This window comes from Mustela nigripes, chromosome 13, assembly GCF_022355385.1.
Source record: "Mustela nigripes isolate SB6536 chromosome 13, MUSNIG.SB6536, whole genome shotgun sequence".
Lineage (NCBI taxonomy): Eukaryota > Metazoa > Chordata > Mammalia > Carnivora > Mustelidae > Mustela > Mustela nigripes.
The window spans coordinates 26129549-26144656 of record NC_081569.1 but is presented as its reverse complement, the minus strand read 5'-3'; the positions used below and the strand labels follow the sequence as shown (position 1 = coordinate 26144656).

General features: G+C 46.9%; 1 protein-coding gene across 1 annotated transcript in view; it reads left to right on the top strand.

Annotated features, from left to right (window-relative positions):
• The first annotated feature begins 7425 nt into the window (after positions 1-7425).
• OCA2 (OCA2 melanosomal transmembrane protein) overlaps positions 7426-15108 on the top strand; it is a 415724-nt gene continuing 408041 nt past the window's right edge. The window contains exons 1-2 of the mRNA XM_059372062.1: positions 7426-7575; positions 11838-11952. The gene's annotated coding sequence lies outside the window, so the exon portion shown is untranslated. The remainder of the gene's footprint in view (positions 7576-11837; positions 11953-15108) is intronic.

Genomic DNA, 15108 nt, shown 5'->3' with positions numbered 1-15108 from the left:
AGCTCTTTTCCTTTACCTTCAGAAATGCTGGGGGATTATCTGTTTCCTACATTTTTTCCACTCAAGGAAAAAAAAAAGACTTTGATTTTCATAGTAACAGTTTCTTCATTTTTGTCCAAGACAGTCTCTAAGTTACCTGTCCTTTTCAATTTAACTCTTCAATCTTACCCGATGTATGCGGCCTGAAGTTATGGTTCATTTTGGCAGACTGAAATTAGTGTGGCAGAACCTATGGAAACATAAATTGTGGGAAAGACAGACCCAAACTGTGCTAAGAGTGGAAGTCTTCAGCACTGATGAAGATTCCTTAATTTTATTAGCAGGTTCCATTAACATTTTGAATTGTGGATTAATCCCTGCAGAGGCAATTAGATGGTGTGATGTATCGTGTGTTTTTCTTTCTTTCTTTTTTTAAAATATTTTATTTATTTATTTCACAGAGGGAGAGAGAGAGAGATCACAAGTAGGCAGAGCAGCAGGCAGAGAGAGAGGGGAAAGCAGGCTCCCCGCTGAGCAGAAAGCCCGATTCGGGGCTCTATCCCAGGACCCTGAGATCATGACCCGAGCTGAAGGCAGAGACTTAATTCACTGAGCCACCCAGGTGCCCCTCGTGTGTTTTTCTACCAATAAAAGTAGCAGATACACATTTACAATGCGTATGAAGCTGCCTCTGTTAAATTTATAAAAACTTAATATGGTGCCTGACACTAGTGTTCACCTTTAGAATCCCTGACAAATTCTTTTGAATTTCTTAGCATAGACCACCTCCAGTATTGTCCCCTGGGGTCTGATAGCCTCCCCTTCCTAGTGCTTGCTCATGGGCTGCCAGCCTCTCATGCCTCTGTTTGAACTTGTCTGCCCTCCATACAACCAAATGGCCATCTGCTTTGCTCGGAGTTTATTCACTTGGTACGCTCCATCCTTCAGATCCCAAGTACAAACTTCAGGAGCTGGAATTGGTTTTCTTGAGCTTGTCCCAGCTCTGGACAACCCAGCAGTACCTACTATACCACAGTATACATACAGTATACACACAGTAGTACTATACTACTGCACAGCAGTGCAGGGTGGTTGTATTACAGGTAGTCCCTGCTCTGCCACGTGATCCATGACTGCAGGAGTGACTGCTGGCTCTGTGTTGTTGCTGGACATGGGGCCCAATTCAGACAGGTCCACTTCTGAAAGATACAACTCATCGTCTACAAGTGGTGACAATCTCCCCAGTGGCTGTTTGAGCACTAGAGAACGTGGAAGCAGTACCTGGCTGACAGGTACTCAACAATGAACACTAAGGTGGTTATTCATTTCGTCAGCATGGAATACTGTCCAGCATCAAGGGGACCACTGGCTTTTGAGGTTGTTAACTAGAAACATCTGGGTTGACTAGAAATCTAGGTAATTCCAGACAAAGCTTCCTAAGTCTATGTACAGGTAAATTGTTTTGACTTGCAAAACTAGCCAAGATACTTTAATTTAGGGATAGTGGAAGAGAATGGAGAAGTCTGAGGTATGGGCAACTAGGTTTCTACATGCTGGCTATTCACATCTGGGGCCAGGCACTGGAGTTGGGGCCCCCTTCTCATTGCGTCTGCTAGCCCAGGCAGGGAACATGGAGTGGGAGACCCCTGGGGTTTTAGTCTGCTCTGTGGCCTGGGGTCTTCTGATCTGATCCTTCCTAGCTCTTAATCTCAGTACACCTCAAGCTTTGGCACTCACAAGGCTGATTAATCATTTGTATTTTTGTAGGTAAATACTTTATAGCAAGGATCTCTGCTAGGACATGTCTCTTAGAAATCCTGATAGGCTCAGTAAGAAGGGCATATGTCCTGGGCATGGAGGGGCTAGGGCCATGGCTCCTTCTGTGGGTGTGTTGACCTGAGAGCCTAGCTTCCTTCCTGCCAGAGCTCCAGGGTGCCAGGCAGGCTGGCCAGGGCTTGTACAGTCACTCAGGAATAGGCCACAAGGGATTACCCACTCCTACGGTATTAGCCCTAGGTCCTTCCCACCACAGGGCCACCCACGCTGAACCTCTTCCCCTTTGTGGATCTGAAGAAGTCCCCCAACCAAGGGACTTCCGACACACAGGGAGCCCATCTGAGACTAAAGTGGCCATGGGAGTACCCCAGGATACCTGGTTATTCCATCACCCTGCAGGCTGGACAGCCTGGCACTGCTCTCAGAAGGTACAGGTAGATATCCCAATGCTGACACCCCTCCCTGGCTGCAGGCTGCATGAGGTGGGTGCCTGAGCTGTCTGCTGAAGTGCAGGAACATGGGGTGGGGAGAGGCAGATCAGAAGGCTTGAGAACTGGTTCCTCCAGCCCTGCTTCACTGCGGGGTCTTTTGGCCTGTTGGCAGGTGAACTCTGCTGTGTGCAACATGGACCACACACTGTAAACTCTCCCACTGGGCCAAGAGTGGTCCCTGGCCTCCTGTGCTTGGTTTTGCTGGCATGTCATAGTGGCCACAGGCATTTGATGTCACTATTGTCCATGGGAAATTCCTTGTACAGCATTGCTATGACCGCAGTCCCAGCTTTACACTCTCCTGTGCATATGCATGCCCAATGGAGGCACCATTGCCTTGTTCCCTTTGCTATCTCTCCTCCTTTAGTTAGCTTGGTTGGAAAGAAGCCCTTGGAGGTACCATAATTTCTCAAAGCAGTAACATCTGTCTCAAGGCAGGGCAGAGGGAAACCTGTGGTCAACACACTGGTCCTAGTGGAGCCGGCACAGGAACAGGACTCTCAGCATTGCCCCCCTGACTTACCAGGGCTGGAGTGGAGGGTAGACCTACTGCTGGTGGGGAGACTCAGGGACACTGTCCTCATGGGTGAGCAGGTGTGAGGAGCAGGCTCTTCTCAGCCACAGAGAGCCATGCCTGGTGGGCCCCACCCCATCCACTTTTCAAAGATTTTTGTTTCCATAGACCGTGGAATCTACATAATGAATTTTCTTCTAGCACTTTCCATTAAAAACAGACTTTTATTAGAGCAATTTTATATTTATAGCAAAATTGAGCAGAAGGTCCAGAGATTTCCCATATATGCCTTGTTCCCACACATGCATTGCCCCCACCAGAGTGGTACATGTAAGGTTTTATAGGCGAGATAAACACGACACCAGGTGAAGTGGGTGCAGGGCAAGATTTATTAAAGGCACTCTCCCGCGAAGTTTCAGGGCTCAGGAGAAGGGGAGCCAGGAAAGTTGCGCCCGGAGGAGGTGGGCACCCTTGGGCGAGGTTCCTTGACTCCGGAAAGGGGAGTGGGGGAAGTGGCACTGGGAGGGAGGTGGCGGGGCGGGGGGTGGTGGTGGTGTCTTTTATCTGTTTCCTATGGAGACGTGACCTGGGCATACATCGTTTTGGCAGGAGAGTCAAGCGTGAAGGAAAGGTGAGGGAGGAGGCTGGAAGACAGTGGGACCCGGCGGTCATTTTTATTGCTCCTCCTGCACTCCCGGAGCCCACCGACCTAACAGTACACTTTTTGCAACCAATATATTTATCATATTTATCATTGTAGTTTCACAGAACAGTTTTACTACCTTAAAAATCCTCTGTACTCTACTTACCTTTTCCTCTCCCCACAAAACCCCTGATCTTTTTATTGCCTTCACAGTTTTGCCTTTTCCAGAATATCATATGGTTGGAATCTTTTTAGATTGGTTTCTTTCACTTAGCAATGAATTTAAGGTTCCTTCATGTCTTTTCATGACTTGATAGCTCTTATTTATTTATTTATTTATTTATTTATTTATTTTTACTGCTGAATAATATTCCATGGTCTGAATATACCATGGTTTGTTTATGCATTCGTCCACTGAGGGACATCTTGTTTCCTTCCAAGTTTTGGCAGTTATGAACAAAGCTGCTATAAACATCTGTGTGCAGGTTTTTGTGCCTGTAAGTTTTGAACTCCCTTGGGTAAATAGTAAGGAATACAACTGCTGAATTATGTGGCAAGAGTATGTTTAGTTTTGTGGGAAACTGCCAAATTGTCTTCCAAAGTGACTGCACCGTTTTGCATTTCCACCAACAATGAGTTCCTATTGCTCCACAGCTCATTACATTTTAAATTGCCTTCAAAGTGCAGACTTGGAGGCTAGAATTCCTCCCATTGTTTGCATCATGCCTTCATTGTTCCCTGACTGAATCCTTGGCTAGGATGCAGTCGGTGGTGATTTAAAATATGGCTCTAATGTTCTCTGACATTTTTCCCATCAAGAATGCTTTGAACCTGGCCTCTGTGATTGCTTGACCAGTAGAGTATGATGACAGTGATACCTGCCAGTCCTGGGTACAGGGATGAAGGAACTGGCAGCTTTTCCTGTCCTTGGGCCCCTGCTACCATGCTGTGAAGAAGTCCAAGGATCAGGGCAGCAGCCACATGGTAGGGCCTGCAATCCCACAATAGAAATGAGTGAGGCCACTTCCTGATGCTTCCAGTCTCCAGTCTCAAGTTGCTTTCAGTCCTTTGTGCCACCTTGACTTTACTGGGGCTCAGATGATCTCTTTCTATGGTGCCTGAGTTCCAGACCCATGGCATCTGGGAGCATGATAAAATGGTTGTTATTTTCGTTGTTACTTTGTTACACAGCAGTAGATAAAGGAACCCATGTAAGTCTGCATTTGATTTTTCTTTCTCAGGTCCCTCTCTTGGCTGGACAGAAGACATCTACCCTGGCTGTCTGGCCAGTGTCCCATCTCTCCTATATCTCTTAGGGGTCAGTGAGGCTGGGCTGAGTGGAACAATCTGTGGGCAGCAGTGCGTGAACAGGATGTGCAGCCTATGCAGTCAGAGCAGGCAAAGGCTGGTGGCCAGAGAGGCTTGCACAGTGGGTGATCACAGCAACCCCTGAGAGAAGGTTGGATTTCCAAAGAGGAGCTGCAGGAAGATTTCCATGTGAAGTGGGAGTGGAAGACTGGGATGGAAGTGGCTCTGAGTCATACCTGTCTGTTGAGGGTAAGCAGTCCAGGGCATTTCACTGGGTCACCCACAAACACATAAAATATGCACATCCACACATCCATATAAAACCCACCGCTACTTACATCATATAAGCAAATGGATTTTATTTCAGGTATTTCAGAATTTATACATTCAAGTACTGTATACTTGGAAAGAGCCACCTTTGTTTAGCCTTTAAATCTGATTCCAATGATGCATCTCTTTGCTAAGAACATTTAGATAGCTCCTATTTTGGAGTTTCTCTCAGGAGTTTCTCAAGTCATCTGAGAAAAGTGACTCTATGGTTAGATTTTGGTGAAGTGTTCCTGCCCAGCTCAGGAATCACCACATCATTTCTGAGACTGTCCCCTGTCACTTCTGACTGAAGAAATTCAGAACCTCTCCATGGTACAGCACCAGCACTATGAATTTTGCTGTAGTTTCCAACAACATTACCTCCATCCAATCCTCATTCTTAACTGCTGGAATCCCTAATCGAACCTGGCTTCAGCAACCAAAAGGATGGGTTAGCAATGACTAAAGAGCCCAGAGATGGAGAGCTTAAAACTTGGTCCAGCATGGAATTCTGCTCTGTGTGGGCTTTGTTGCCATGTGTGTTGGGACATGTAGATGCCAATCCCTGGCAGGGGTGGGATTTCTTCCATAATTTAGGCAGCATGCACTCATTCCTGGAGCAGGGATAGTTGATCCCACCACAAACATTCAACAGCTACATAAAGAACATTAGGGGCTTGTGATGAAGGAAGAAGAAGGAAGGATGCAGTCAGCCCGGTGGCCAGGCTGAGTCAGCAGGTGAATGTTAGTAACACAGGTGAACATTAGTAACACAGGCATTAGTAAACTATGTGTTTGGCCAGCCATAGTTGCCCTCCTGGTGCTTCACAATCCTCCTTTGGACCTGTCGGCCTGCACACCAAGGCTCCCCAGGTGTGGCTATTATTCTGTAAGGATGGCCTGCACATTCATACTCCCTGCTCCCTGTGACATTTTCTCTCCTTTATTTGTGTTTCTTGCAGTGTTTGAGGAGGATGCTCAGGCTCACGGATGAGCGTGGATGCATCTGCATTTCTGCTGTGGTCACGAACTCCACAGGTGCCCTGCCCCACGTGAATGGAGTCACCAGGCACAGCACATGTGGGCTGTGTCTACACACGATGTGTACAGTAATCTGACACAAGGGGTCTGAAATGCCATACCGGACCTTATATCAGACTACTTGGGCTCTCTTGTGGTTGTGGCCCGCCCTGGACTGTGCTCTAGGAGCACAGGCTCCAGGAGGACCAGAGGCTCTTTGGATCCTTGGAACTGCTCCTGGGTAACCTGACCACACCCTGTCCTTTGCAATGTGTTTGTTATCAAGTCTATGCCTCCCATATACCTAATGTAGCCAGACTCCATAAAGAAATCATTCTCCCAGAGAGGTTTAGACATTTCCCAGAAGGGCAACTTTTGGGGTTTGTCTGTTACATGGTGGAGGACTTAGGAGCTTCTGAATTCCTGTCAGTCCTTGGGCAGTGATTGGGGGGCTAAGGCCCCACTTGAGCTGCCTGGTGCATTGCAGGCCTGGGTGTCTGTGTCTGTGTGTAGTGTATGTGTTTATGTATGCCTCTGTGTGTCTTGTGTGTGTCTGTGCATGTGTGTTGGTATGTGTGTCTATGTGCCTGTTTATATTTTTGTGTGTGTTTCTGTGTGTGACCTGTTTCTGTGTGTGGTTAATATGTCTGTGTATAGTGTATACTTGTGGTATGTGTGTGTCTGTGTGTGTGTCTGTGCAGTTTTTGTTCTGTGTGTATGTTTGTGTGTTTATATGTATGCCTGCATTTCCTTCTGAGTGTATGCAATTTGTGTTTATGTGTGTGTAGTGTCTGTGTGGTGTGTGTGTCTATGTGTGTACCTATCTGTATCTGTGTTTAGTTTGTGTGCCTGTGTATCTGATGTGTCTGTGCGTGTGTTTGAGTCTCTCTGTGTTTACTTCTCTTTGTGTCTGTTGTATGGGAGAAAGAGTGAGCTTCCCACAAATGGAACATTGGCCCAGGCCTAGGCTGGAGAGGAACAGGCAAAGAGAAAATAACGAAGAGTGCTGATCAGGTTTATCAGCAATAGCTGAGAACTCTTCAAAGGCAGAAGAGAAAAAAGAAGGCAAAATAGTCACGCAGTTTACGTTTTCCAAATTCTTGTTCATAAGGAAAAACCTGTACTTGGCTACATTCTATACACTAGAACTTGTACTGGGCATAACGGGCAGACATTGTCAACTTTCAGAGAGGGTCTGGCCTTTCACCAAGAGCCTTTTTCTCCGTTTCCTGAGTCTCCTGTAGCTCTCGGGGTGAAGGGTGAGGGGGTGAGGGATCCCCCTTCTCTGAGACCCAAGGGCTGCCCGGGTCGGGGGGCAGTGCCTCCTGTGACGTCTGTGGGCGTGGTCAGGCCGGGAGGTGCGGAGAAGGGCTCGCCCCGCCCCCGGGGCGCCCAGGCCCACGTCCAGCGCCTGCAGACTTTTTCTTAGTCGGAGTATTGCTCTCCACTCGGCTTTCCGGAGCTATCAGTTTGGACCTTACGACTTCACTTTTGTTGAGAAAGATCAAGTCTTCAGGCCAGTGGGGGAACAGGAGGTGAGGAACCTAACCTGTCTATTCTGGGGAGCAGGTAGGGTTTTAATAATCCTGTTTTCGGTTGTTACTTTATGGAGCAAGGGAGGTCTGTGGGAAAAATGAGTAGTTGGTATGAGCACAGGGCGCGCACTCCCACACCAAGCATTTTCCGGATTTGATGGGAGCAGCTCCCTAGGAGGCAGGTTCGCAGGGTCCGTCACTCTGGGGTGGGCCATGGGGATATTGAGCGGAGTTTGGACGTGTTCAGACGGACAATGTTCTGCTTGAACTGCAGGGCGGCATCTGCCCCAGCCGCTGGCTTCACACACGTGAGCGCTAGTCAGGCGTTTCTGTGCAATGGAATGCGGGGGGAGGGGGGCATTCAATCCCCCAGAGCCTCTTTTTTCCCACTCTGGCCACACACAGCGGAATAAATGGATTTCATGTCGCTAGTTCCTTCCAAGGATATGGATATTAAGCACCAGCTTCCCTGTGTGTGGACATTTTTGTGTTTACAGACCCAGACCTGGGCCAGGAGCTCAGCAGGTGCCTAGCAGTCCACCACACAGGACTGCTTGTGAAGTCCCCAGGTGATCCTTTGAGCCGTGACTTCAGGATGTGTCAAGTTCACAATATGCAGTGATTTTGAGGAAAAGCAAACCAGGAGGCTGTTACCAGTTGTAGGCAGTTGTTACCTCCTGAATACAAACCACCTAGAAAATGCTACCCCTGAAGTTTGCTCAGTTTGAACGCAAAGCTCTGTGTTCAGGCTCCTGGGGCAGAACTTGTGGAGGCTGGGAATGCTTCTGGTGATACCAACTCTCATAATTGCCAATGAGAAGTAAATCTCATTAAAAACAACAGAGGTGAAAGAAAGCTCTAGATAAACTGTAAAGGACTGTACAAGAACTGCTTGTTACCACAATTTAGTTTACAAACATTTGAGTGTAGTTGTTCACATCAGATATAAAGTGGAAGTGATTTAGGAATGTAAGTTTTATTATACTGATGCAAATGCTGATACTGTTTTTGTTTTTTGAGAAATTCATGACCCCTTTGAAGATAGCTCAGGTTTGAGGAACATCACGAATTATGGAGGAAAGGAGAGCCCTGGCTGCAGATTCAGCAGTGCCCACCCCTGGGACACCTGGGAAGTGTTTTAAGACAGAGGACATATATGGTCTGATGTGTATTTTGGAAAGATCACCCACTGGGAGATGGCTGCATAGCCCAGGGGTGGGGAGTTGGGGGGCACTTCTTAGGTAAAGGGTCTGCAGGGTGAGGACAGCCCTCAGGCTCTGGGTTTGTGAGCACCTTCGAGACATCAGGGAGACAAAAAGACAGCTGCACATAGTGATCTAGGCTGCAGAGGGGAGCTTGGGGTATTGACTGTCCACCAGAGAGATCTAAGCCTCTTGGGAAAGAGGAGAGGAGTAGAGCCTTTCAACGCCAGGGCGTCAGGGAGAGGATGGGGTTGATGGGAGGGTTGGGGTGTGGTGGGGAGGATTTGGGCCTGCAATGGAGACATGTAAGGCCAGAGAAAGGAAAGGATAACCTAGAGACTTAGAGGCTCAGAGGAGATGGCCTGAAGAGGAACTCGGAGACTTTCCCATCTTTCCTATATATTGGAAATACAGGAAGAAACCCCACAGACAAAGTCTCTCTGGTTAACTCCTGTGGGTGGCTGCACCACCTTGCGGAGGCATTTTCTTTGCCTCTTGGGGCCGCCCACAGGCCGCACCCTCAGAGAACAGGCTCCTCTCATAAAGTCGCCCAGGCTCTGGTGCTACCAAAGTGGCCAGTCCCGCGGGCTGTGAGGCCGGACTTAGTGGCCTCTTGGGCCACTCAGTGGTGAGGTCGGTGCTCTGGCCACACTGCTGTGGTTTCAGTGTCCTAACCTGATGGGCACTGCCAAGCAGGAGGCACACTCCACAGGAGACGGTAGTGACGACTCGCCCCAGCGCAAGTCTGTTTTTTGAGGGGCAAAGGACCGTTTCAAACTGGTTTGCAGGCTGGACCAAAGTCAACAACACTGCAATTCCTTTCTACAAGAGTAAGGGGAACAGCCTGAAGTGAAGGTAGAAGAGACGGCCTCTTTCTCACGTGGCGGCTGGCCGTGGGGGCTGGCGTAAGGGGTCTTGTCCAGAGCAGGAGGCAGCCCAGGGCGGCCCAATTCCAGACTGCAGCAGGGTGGCATCGCCCCTGGAGGCCTCTTAGGTGTGCTTCTGAGTACAACTCACTTGTTACCTTCCCTGGGCACAGCACAGGAAGGACAACTATCGTCATAGGCTAAGAGACTATTTAAAACCAGAGCATAAAGAAAGGAAGAAAGGAAGAAAGAAAGAAACAGACGATGCTGTTGGGTTGAGCGTTCTAGAAGCTTCTACGGAAATTCATATGTTGCAAATCTTATCCGAAGGGACACAGGGTCACATTGTGCGCTGGTGTGGCGTGGGGCAGAGGCACATCTGCTTTTTCCTGGGGGAGCTGAAAAGGAGGCTGACGCCCCATTCTCCCCCCAGGGGCTGGGCCTGTTACTTTTCCAGCTTCATCAACTGGGAAAATTCATCGGACTCAGACTCCTCCAACGTAGCCACGCCCCCACGGGCAGACGCGTCCCTGCAGACTCAGATCCTCCTACCCCAGCCCCCTGCAGCTGTAGCCACGACCCTGCAAACGCCCCCATTACTGGCAGAGGCAGCCACACCCCTGGAGGCACAGCCCCCTGGACAGCTCTGAAGTGACTGCGAGGCTTTGGGACTGAGTAGTGCTTAAGGTAGATGACTGGAGTGTTTTCTTCGGACCTTAGACTGCCCACAAGAGGAAAGCATTAGCTGTGAAGCGATTTCTTTTTAATATTTTCACAGCAGCCAATATACATTTTTCTTCTCTTTTCATTATTGTGTAATGTCAAGTGACTAAAGAACTTGAAGAGGGGCGCCTGGGTGGCTCAGTGGGTTAAAGCCTCTGCCTTTGGCTCAGGTCCTGATTCCAGGGTCCTGGGATAAAGCCCCATATCAGGCTCTCTGCTCAGCAGGGAGCCTGCTTCCCTTCCTCTCTTTCTGCCTGCCTCTCAGTCTACCTGTAATTCTGTCTGTCAAATAAATAAATAAAATCTTAAAAACAAAATAAAGAACTTGAAGAAAAGTGCCCTTAAAATTTCCGAAGTTACTGTATTCCAAATGATGTATATTGCTGCTGCTGATTTATGCGCTACTGTAAAACCAGCGTGTTGGTCTTCATTCAGTAATTCAGTTTTTTTAATTGGCACGCCTGTGTAGGGGACAGCACCTAATCCTCAGAACAGGAGGAAACACAGTGCGCCAAAGAGACAGTTTAGGTGCAGCTTGCTGGACTGAGGGGCACTGAGGGCAGGTTCTCGGGATCTCGGTCATACTCATGCTTCCTGTCCCTCATGTCTTTGCCGGCCCATTTGCACCAAACCTGAGCTCTGATCCATAATGCCAGCAAACCCCACCATGCCTACAAACCTCCAGCCAACTTATGCTGTCAAGAACCATCAGAAGGAGCTGGGGGGTGCCCAGGCCTGGCTTTAGCATCTGGGAACACAGCTCACATGTATCCCCCACCTTCCCTTGTTACATCACCTCAATTGTCTGGTCATTTTCTCAGGTCAGAGTTAGAGCAACTAACAACTGCTGGACCATGCTGAGAAGGGGCCAAAGGCACAATTCCATTTACTCCTCAGTAAGGACAGGTGTTGGAGCCGGTGTCTGGTGCTCTGCCCTGTGCACTGAGCCTTGGCCTCTGGCCACTCTTGTAACCCAGACCTGTCCTCTCAATAAGCTAGCTCCTCTCCATGCTGTGAACACACTTGCAGGAGGAGCAGCAAGACCAAACAGCACAACCCAAAGCAGGGTTGGTTAGCTTCAGCTATGTGTTCAGGCAAGGCATGGGTAGGGTGTCAAGTCTGCAGCAGGACAGACCAAGCCCTTAGCAGGAGGGGCCTAGGTGGGCAGAGCTCTTACAGGACCTGGAGGGATGGGGAAGCACAGCTACAAGACTGTTGGGGAGGGAAGCAGAGTCAGAGGACAGACAGATTCAGGACCAGGTAGGAAGATAGGAACATTCCATGGAGTTTGAAATATCAGTCATAATATCTATATTTTTCTAAAAGTTGGTGGCAAGTTGGTCACTTTGGTATGAATCTTACTCAGAAGTAAAGGCCTGGGCTCAGCCATAGTGGAGGGATAGTGGAGCACTGCCCCTCTGTTACCACTCAGACCTCACATAGTGGCTCTCCCATCTCTATTCCTGCTCAGGACACAACTGCACCCAGGGTCTCAGGGGTGCAGCCCTTCTTCTGCTGACTGCAGATGTCTCTCCCAGTCTGAGCTCAGCCCAATGCTCAGGGCAGGTTCTGTGGAGTCTTCAGAGGTGAGTCCCAGGCATCCCTCTGTAGGTCAGACATATTGGGCTCCGTGGGGAGAGGCCAGACTGAGACTGTGGGTCCCAGAAAAGTGCAGCGACAGACTGGGGTTCTGGGGGTTGTTCCCAGAGATTAGTCCATGATCTAGGATGTTCAGAGAGTCCTTCCAGAGGATGGGCTATGGCCTGGGATACTGGGGGCGGGGGGGATTCCGAGAGGATGGGTAGTGGGATGGGATGTTGGGATCCTCAGAGAACAGACTGTGGACTGGAGTGTTGGAAGGTGTTCCAAGAGAGTGGTCCATGGTTTGGGGTTTTGGGGTCCCCTCAGAGGAAAGACTGTGGAACTGGAGTGTTCCAGCCATCCACATGAAAATTAATGACCAGGTGCAAGCCGCGGGATTTGGTAGAAATGAATGAGAAAGGTAAGATAAAAAGAGAGACCTCTGGGTGAGCAGAGCCCTTTGTGACTCAGGAACTGAGTTAGGAACTGAGCTGAACAAGAGCAGAGGCACTGGGCAGTGCTGAGCCAGGGTACAGAGGACACTGTGGGTGGGAGACTCATTCGGAGCTAGTTGGGTCAGAAGACAGACATCTTCAGAGAGTTGTCAGTGTTTAAAGCCAAGACTGAGATCTTCTAGGGAGGGTGGGCTTAAGGTGGAAGGTGGGAAGAGTGGAAGGAGCCGGCAAAGGAGAATGAGGAAAAGCTAGAGCCTTAGCAAGCCCTGAGACTAAAAAAGAAGGCAGTGCAGGGAAGGCTGCTGAGAACCTGACAAAGGGCCGGAACTTTGATGTTACCAGAGATGACTCTGACTAGTCTCTAGTCAGATGTCTAGTCAGAGTCTAGATGACTCTTCTCTTAGTTGACGTGGGTTCAAGAAAGAAAGAAAGGAGAAGTGAATACAGTGTTTTTGAGAAGTTGTGATATAAAAGATGGGAAAAAAGTTGGGTAGTGGCTGGAAAACTCTGTGAAGATACAGAGAGATTAATTTTTTTAATTTTGAGGTAGATTTACATGTTCCTTTTACCCAGTTTCCTCTGATGGTAACATCTTGCAAAATTATGATACAGTATCACAACAAGGATATTCACATTGACACAGTGAAGATAGAATTTACATCACTGCAAGGAGCCTTCATGGAGACCTTTTCCAGCCACACCCACATCCCTTCTGCCTACACTCCTACTTAACAAACCCCCTTCCGAACTGCTAATCTATTATCCATCTCTGTAACTTTGTTATTTCAAGAATGCTATACATAGGGAATCATACAGTGTATGACCTTTTAGGTTTTGCTTATTTTTTTTTTTTTAACCTAGTGCTTTCACTGTGTAGATCCACGTAAGTTGTTGCATGTATCACTAGTTGTGCCTTTCTAAGGATGAGTTAGATTCCATGGTATAGATGTACTATATAGTTCAGTTAACCACTCATCCATTGACAACCATTTGGTTTATTTCCAGTTTTGGACTACTATGGATAAAGCTGCTGGGAACATTCATGTACAGGTTATTGTGTGAACGTTAAGTTTCATTCATCCCCTGGGATAAATGTTCAGGAGGGCAATTGCTAGGTTAATTGCTAGGTTGTAGGGTAGCTTTAAAAAAAAAACAAAGAGTCAAAATGCTTTCTAGAGGGTCTATTCTGTATTATATTCCTGCTAGCACTGTGTGAGGGGTTGTCTCTGCATCCTCTGCCAGCACTTGCTGTTGTCTCTATTTTTTTCATTTTAGCTATTCTCATAGGCATGTAATGACATGTCATTATCGTTTTAATTTGCATTTCCCTAATAGCTAATGATGTTGAACATTTTCTCATGTGCTCATTTACTATCTTATATCCTCCTAAGTGATGTGACTATTCTTGTCTTTGCACTTTTTCTCATTTAGTATTTGTTTAATTTTTCAATTTTTCTTACTGTTGAGTTTTGAGAATTCTTAATATTATTATTTTTAGAAATATATTTTTAAATTTCAGTATAGTTAACACACAGTGTTATATTAATTTCGTGTGTACAGCGTAGTGATTCAACAATTGCACACATTATCTTGTGCTCCTCGTGACAAGTGCACTCCTTAATCCCCATCACCTATTTCACCCATCTCCTCAATCCCCTCCCGCCTGGTAATCATCAGTTTGTTCCCAACAACTAAGTCTTTTTCTTGGCTTATCTTTCTTCTCGCGCGCTCTCTCTCTCCCTCTCTCTTTTTTCCCCTTTGCTCATTTGTTTTGTTTCTTAAATTCCACATATGAGTTAAATTATATGGTGTTTGTCTTTCTCTTACTGACTTATTTCACTTAGTATATACTCTCTAGCTGCATCCATGTTGTTGCAAATGACAATATTTCATTCTTTTTTGTGGCCAAATAATATTACATTATATACATACTACTTCTTCTTTGTCCACTCATCTATAGATGGACATGAGCTGCTTTCACAATTTGTCTATTGTAAATAATGGTGCTATAAACATTGGGGTGCATGTATCCCTTTGACTTAGTGTTTTTGTATTTTGTTTGTTTGTTTGGCAAATAACTAGTAATGGATCTTAGGCTAGTTCTACTTTTAACTTTTTTGAGGAAACTCTATAGTGTTTTCCAGAGTGGTTTTACCAGTTTGGATTCCCACCAACAGTGCAGGAGGGTTCCCTTTTGTCTACAGCCTTACCAACACTTGTGGTTTCTTATGTTGTTGATTGTAGACATTCTGACAGGTGGGAGGGGATATCTCATTGTAGTTTTGATTTTTATTTCCCTGATGATGAGAAATGTTTGACATCTTTCATATATCTGTTAGCCATCTGGATGTCTTCTTCAAAAAAATGCCCTTAACTGGATTTTTTATTTTTTGAGTATTGACTTTGTTAAGTTCTTTATAGATTTTGGATTCTAACCCTTTATGGGTACATCATTTACAAATATCTTCTCCCATTCCCACTCTCTTTTTTCCCCTTTGCTCATTTGTTTTGTTTCTTAAATTCCACATATGAGTTAAATTATATGGTGTTTGTCTTTCTCTTACTGACTTATTTCACTTAGTATATACTCTCTAGCTGCATCCATGTTGTTGCAAATGACAATATTTCATTCTTTTTTGTGGCCAAATAATATTACATTATATACATACTACTTCTTCTTTGTCCACTCATCTATAGATGGACATG